At 33.9% G+C, this 6,000-nt stretch overlaps 1 pseudogene; it reads left to right on the forward strand.

Moving 5' to 3' along the window:
• The first annotated feature begins 1,390 nt into the window (after positions 1–1,390).
• Positions 1,391–3,901, forward strand: LOC148767068 (uncharacterized; annotated as a pseudogene).
• Positions 3,902–6,000: the final 2,099 nt, after the last annotated feature.

Below are 6,000 nucleotides of genomic sequence, written 5' to 3' on the forward strand. Positions count from 1 at the left end.
TCTTCAATGAACTCAACTGCATTCCAATCTCGAAGCCTCAATTCTTTTTTGCGTTTCCCCTTTGTTCCGCAATTAACTCAACGGCAAACTCCTATCTCCATGCTCTAAATTTGTTTCACATTTCTTTCGCAATCAATTTAACGGTAAACTCATATCTTCAAGCCCTAAAATTATCTTCTCAAAGCAGATCTTGAATTCCCAAGATTTGCCTCTCCAAATTCGTCTCCTCCACGATGTCGATAAATTGGTTGTTTATTATCAGTATTTTCCATATTCAAATCCACAGCAAAAAAATTATTATTGGAGATAAATTTTGTTCAACTTCATTCTCCCAAAGTGAGGAAATAAACAGCTTGAAGAAAATTGTCCCATCATTTTGCCATCACTGCCTACTTTCCGCTCACTTTGAGACTTCCGGTGAAAGGGCTCCAGCAATTCCGGACATCCTATTTTCGAAGGAAGAATAGCCTCCAGTGAATTAGAGAAACTTTGTTTAAATCAATAGAAATTAGAGATAATGCCTAACTAACTAAAGATGTTGAATGATTAACATTAAGAGAACTTTCAAATTTTGAAATTATATTAAGTTTTGTCATTTGGTATGATGTTTTGCTTCAAATAAATGTAGTTAGTAAAAAGTTACAATATGCAAATATGAATCTTGATGTTGTTGTTAAACAATTGGAAGGATTGATTTCATTTTTCAAGGATTATACATTAAATGAAATGAATTCAGGCATTGTAGATGCTAAAAAACAGCAATTAATATGGAAATGGGCAGGCCCAGCCCATGGGTATTGCAGGGGAAACATTTGCTTTGGGCCCCCAACTAGGAAGGGGCCCCAAAAAAAAAAGTGTATTATATATATATATTGCAAAAATTAAATATTTGATATTCTCATTTACATGATCGGCAGAAAAAAAAAAAAAATTGCTTCTTTAGTTTTGTGGGCCCAAAGCTCTAAAAGTCAAACATCAATTAAAAAAGAATAATATTGTACTAGCAAACAACTTAAACAATTACAAAACCTATTTTTCTAACTTTTTCGGTGGCTACGGCGGTTGCAGGGGAATTGCTTTTCCCATTCTTCAAATTCTGCATACACGGTTTGTGTTCTTTAATTTGAGTATTTGACATATAATATACATATACTTTCTTGAATATAGGCCCTTTTCTTGCATCAAATTTTAACAAAGCTAATAAATTATTATATTCAAGTATGAATTTTTTTCTTATTATAATATAGTACTGTTTTTCTTTTGTAGACTAAATTCTATAGAGTTTGTCCGGTGTCCTGAATTGAAATTGCAAATTATGGGTCCTCGAAAATATATGTGTGGGAATGATAAAATGAAAAAGAAACAAATAGTTGAATATTTTGTGTAATGTATGGCTGGTACAATTGAAAAGTTTATAACAAGGGGCAATAATACAGTAAGTTCGGGTTCAAAGTCAGTTGAGAATTCGATGAACAATGATGAAAATTCGAATGAGGATAAGCAAGAAGGTTGTGAAGTAGGGCCTTTGAACATTTACGATCCCGGAAATTGGGATAAGATTGATCACAGTCTGAGAAATATTTTGGTAGAAAGAGGGCCAATAAGAATAACAGATGATGGTGTCACTTTTCCTAAAGATAGGAGTGGTAGACATTTTTCTTGTACACTTTATGTCCGAGATTTGTTAAATGGGGAGAAACAATATAGAAAATGGTTGGTATATTCCCTTGTTAAAGACAAAATATTCTGTTTTTGCTATAAATTGTTCAAGCAGGATAAAGTCATCTCTCGTCTAACTGCTGAAGGATACAAGGATTGGAGAAATATTGGTAAAAGACTTAAAAGTCACGAAACCAGCAGAGAACACCTTACATGCATGAGTAAATGGATTGATTTGCAGATGAGACTGAAAAAGTACGAGACAATAGACAAGAGTTTGCAAGTGCAAATCAATAAAGAGAGAGAACATTGGCGACAAGTATTATTGAGGATAATTGCTCTGGTGAAAACGCTTGCTAATAATAATTTAGCATTTCGTGGAGATAATGAGAAAATTGATCAAGAGGACAATGGCAACTTTTTAAGCTTTATTCAGATGATTGCAGAATTTGATCCAGTTATGCAAGACCACCTCCGACGTTTTAAGGGTGGATCGATTTATCATCATCACCTCAGTCACAAGATTCAGAATGAATTGATTCAGATGTTAGCAGGTGAAACTAGAAGTGCAATTGTGAAAATCATCAAAGAAGTGAAATACTTCTCCGTAATACTTGATTGTATTCCTGATATTAGTCACGAAGAACAAATGACTCTGGTGGTTCGACGCGTAGATATTTCAGTTGTGCCGGTAACAATTAAAGAATTTTTTGTGCAATTTTTGAAAGTGGATGACACAACAGGTTTGGCCCTTTTAATGTACTTAATGATGCATTGAACACTCTTGAACTTGATATTGCCGACATAAGACGTCATGGTTATGATAATGGGGCTAACATGAAAGGAAAACACAAAGGTGTTCAAAGAAGACTACTTGAAGTGAACCCGAGAGCGTTTTATACACCATGTGGTTGTCATAGTTTAAATCTTACACTTTGTGATATGGCCGGTTGTTGTACCAAAGCTGAATTTTTTTTCGGAGTAGTGCAGCGTATCTATACTTTGTTTGCATCTTCTACAAAGCGGTGGGATATTTTAAAACGTCATGTTCAAGAACTTACACTTAAGCCATTGTCTCAAACTCGATGGAAAAGCCGTGTTGAAAGTCTTAGAGCTATTAGATACCAAGCACCAAAAATAAGAGATGCATTACTTGACTTGGCAAATAGTAGAGAAGACGCCAAAACAAAGAGTGAAGCTAATTCTTTGGTCACTCATGAACTTGAGAATTTTGAGTTCTTGTTTGGCATGATTATCTGGCATAATGTGTTGTTTACTGTAAACGTTGTGAGCAGAATTCTTCAAGCTGAAGATATGGATATTGATGTTGCTATCAAACAACTTAAGGGATTAATTTCATTTTTTGAGAAGTACAGAGAAAGTGGATTTTCGGAGGCAAAGGCTGAAGCTAATGAAATTGCAAACGAGATGGGAATTGATCCTGTATTTTCTGAAAAACGCATCATTCATAGAAGAAAACATTTTGACGAGAGTTCTAGTGAAGATGTGTTACAATCAACCGAAGAATGCTTTAGAGTGAAGTAATTTCTCTATGTGGTAGATCAAGCGCTTCTGTCGCTCAATACCAGATTTGAACAACTTAAAAAATATGATGAAAATTTTGATTTTTTGTTCGACTTCAAGAGACTAAACTTGATTGATGATGAGGCTTTAAATACTTACTGTGTCAAACTTGAAGAGTATTTGAAACACGACACTTGTGATATTGATGGGATGGATTTATGTATGGAGTTAAAAATCTTTAGATATATTTTACCAGAAGAACTGAAAAGGCCGATTGAAGTGTTGAATTATTTGCAGGTTATAGGCGGTGGTTTTCCGAATACACGGATTGCTTACCGAATTTTGTTGACGATTCCAGTTACTGTTGCATCAGCTGAAAGGACATTTTCAAAGTTAAAGTTGATTAAGTCGTACCTCCGATCAACCATGTCGCAAGAAAGATTAAACGGACTAGCGATGTTGTCGATTGAGAAGGATATGGTACGAAAGATTGATTATTCGAGTGTTATTAGTGATTTTGCTTCGAAAAATGCTAGAAGGGTAATATTTAAGTGATTTTTTGTATTGAAGGTTTATCCTCCTTTATTGATTTAATTATCTATGCACGAAATAGTTTTATTTGTTCATCAAAATTACTCAATCTACTGTGTTTTTGCTTCACCGTGTTTCACTGCTTAATTTTATATGTATATAGTAGTTTCGTTTTTGATAGTTTAATAAACACCTCTAATGTAAAAATATATTAATTATGAAAAAGTTCAGTAATATTATCGAAGAAATGGACATTTTTTTCAAAACTTGCTTAGGGCCCCCAAATTCGTTGGACCGGCACTGGAAATGGGGCATGTATTTGTTAAAAAAAACATCGTAGAAAGAGGCATTTTGATGAAACTTTTAATAATGAGAGATAACATACATCAGCATAATAATATTTTATAACCTATTATTTTCTTGTAATAATACGCAATGCTCTTTCTCAGTTGAGGAGTATGTTTAAATTTGAACAATTGCAATTGTTTCAATCTATTTTTGAATTTTTATTTGATGCGATAAAAGTTATTTCATTAGATAGTTAAGAATTAAAAGTATTGTTATGAGAATCTCGAAAATGATTTAAAGTATGGTGATGTTTCTGATGTTAATGCTAGAGATTTACTTTTAGAATTGAAGATGTTGCAAGTTAAGTTACGAAGTAAATCATATGAATTAATGAAACATGGAATTGCACTAACATATTAGAGTTTGTTAGAATTATGGACATGTTTCTAAATGTAATGATTACTTATAGAATATTATTGACTATTCATTTTATTATGGCATCCGTTGTAAGATTTTTTTTCAAACTAAAGTTGTTGAAATATTATTTAAGAACTATAATATCTCAAGAAAGGCTTCATGTATTAGCAATACTATATCTTGAAAAAAATTGTTGGAAAATATTTCATATGATGGTAAAATTGATGATTTTGCTTCTAAAAGTGCATGGAGAAGATATTCAAATGATACTTTGATTGTTTTATTTATTTATTTTGTATGTGATGCTTAATTGCAGTGATCAAGCTACGAATTAATTGGATGGTAACTTGATGTTTTTTTTTTTGCTTCTTTGTATCATGTGATCTTAATGAATTTTTTTTCTTCTTTTTTTGATTTTTTTGAGTCTTGGTACTTTGTCTGGGTTATGTACTGTTTTTTCCTTCTTTAGCGGTATTGTCCTATTGGGTTTTACCCTAAGAAAGTTTTAACGAGGCTCAAAGAATTAAAATCCATTTTTTTTTGTAAACTCATTTATCTAAAATGATTTACGCGGCAGCAAAATGACGAAAGTCGTTCACAATAGTCTTCTCTTTCTCTCTCTTAAAATCCTCAAATCCACCCAAACCCCAAAATTCCCAAAAGCCCCAAAATTCACAAAAACCGTCAACCTCTCTCACAAATCCTCCCAAATTCGAAAATCTCGTCAATTCGGAAGGTAATTAATCATATAAAGTAGTTATATTTATTTAATTTGTGGTTAATCATGTGAAAATCTCAGAAAATCGCGACTTGGGGTTGTTTTTAGTGTTGGGTTTTCGAATTTTCCACGCCCAAAATGGGCGTGTGAAAGCAGTTTCCACGTCTGGTTTAGGCATGGAAACTGCTTTCCCACGTAATTTGAAAGGTAATTAATCATCAAAGTAGTTATATATATTGAATTTGTGGTTAATCATGTGAAAATCCGCAGAAAATCGCGATTTGGGGTTGTTTTCAGTGTTGGGTTTTCGAATTTTTCACGCCCAAAATGGGCGTGTGAAAGCAGTTTCCACGCCTGGTTTTGGGCGTGAAAAAATAGTTTGGGCGTTCGGTCCAGAAGCCGGTTCTGGACCGGTCGTCCGGTTCAATTTTTTTTCCCCAGTATAACCAAAATGAATGATTATATTTAAATAAGTCTTAGTTAATGAACTCGTTGTAGTCTAGTTGGTCAGGCGTTTCGCGTTTTACACAATAGACCCGTGTTCGAGTCTTGATAGCAATGAGTTTTTATTAGTTTTTTGCCCAGTATAACGAAATACATAATTAAAGTCCTGATATGATTCCTTTTTTATTAAAACACAGTCAGCACGCGCGCTCAAATCGGGCGCGGAAATCTGTGTTGCGCGCCCAAACCGGGCGCGGGAAATACTTTCCGCGCCCAAACCGGGCGTGAATCGTGTTTTTTTGCGCCTAGTTTGGTCGTGAAACGTATTTTTCGGCGTCAAATTGGTCGTGAGTCGCATTTTCGCGATTTAAAGAACAAAAACGAACAAATTTTACCTCATTGGGTTCCGTATCTCGATC

Source organism: Erythranthe guttata, chromosome 11 (assembly GCF_056151865.1).
Source record: "Erythranthe guttata isolate IM_541 chromosome 11, IM_541, whole genome shotgun sequence".
Lineage (NCBI taxonomy): Eukaryota > Viridiplantae > Streptophyta > Magnoliopsida > Lamiales > Phrymaceae > Erythranthe > Erythranthe guttata.